Here is a 613-nt window from a genome sequence, read left to right as displayed (position 1 = left end):
TATGCCACGGCACCGGTATCTTGATTGTGTTTTAACCATCATTTAACGACGGTTAATAGAAGTTGTGATTATAAGTCATAGAAGTTGTGAAAATAAGTTTTTTATTTTTTTGAGTGTTCTTATAGTTTACAACGAAATCGGATGAGAAAATAGAATAAAAAGATGTCCATCTTCCCCAATCCTAATATATGTAAAAAAAAATTATTGTGTAGATATACAGAAAAGTTCTAAATTGTTGATAGTTTTATTTACAATTTGATTTTTTAGACACCAAGCCATTTCCCTTATCCATGTAAAGCCTGGACGAACGGTGCTGTGCTCGATATTTTACCAGCAAGCGGTGGAGGCGTTTAGTAAACATGACTACCAGGGGTGTCACGACATTTGCGAGATGGGTTTAGTAATTGACGGCGACGACATCGAAATGAGAAAGCTCAGAGCTCCAGCTAAACGCGAAATCAGCAAATGCATTGTACAATGAAGTTCAGCCTTGCAGTTTAGTTAAAGAGTTATAGGCCATCGTTTCAAGACATAACACCTATTTTAGTAATATTTGTTTCAATTGTATGAAATTCGATTCCTTATATATAAGCATATTCGTGATGTTATATGT

General features: G+C 34.7%; 1 protein-coding gene across 1 annotated transcript in view; it reads left to right on the top strand.

Moving 5' to 3' along the window:
• Nucleotides 1-613, top strand: part of LOC100181333 (thiamine transporter 1-like) — a 10487-nt gene that overhangs the window by 4311 nt on the left and 5563 nt on the right. The window lies entirely within an intron of this gene.

The sequence above is a fragment of the Ciona intestinalis genome, chromosome 1 (genome assembly GCF_000224145.3).
Source record: "Ciona intestinalis chromosome 1, KH, whole genome shotgun sequence".
Classification (NCBI taxonomy): domain Eukaryota; kingdom Metazoa; phylum Chordata; class Ascidiacea; order Phlebobranchia; family Cionidae; genus Ciona; species Ciona intestinalis.
Note: the sequence above shows the minus strand (reverse complement) of the source record. Positions and strands in the feature narration are given on the sequence as shown.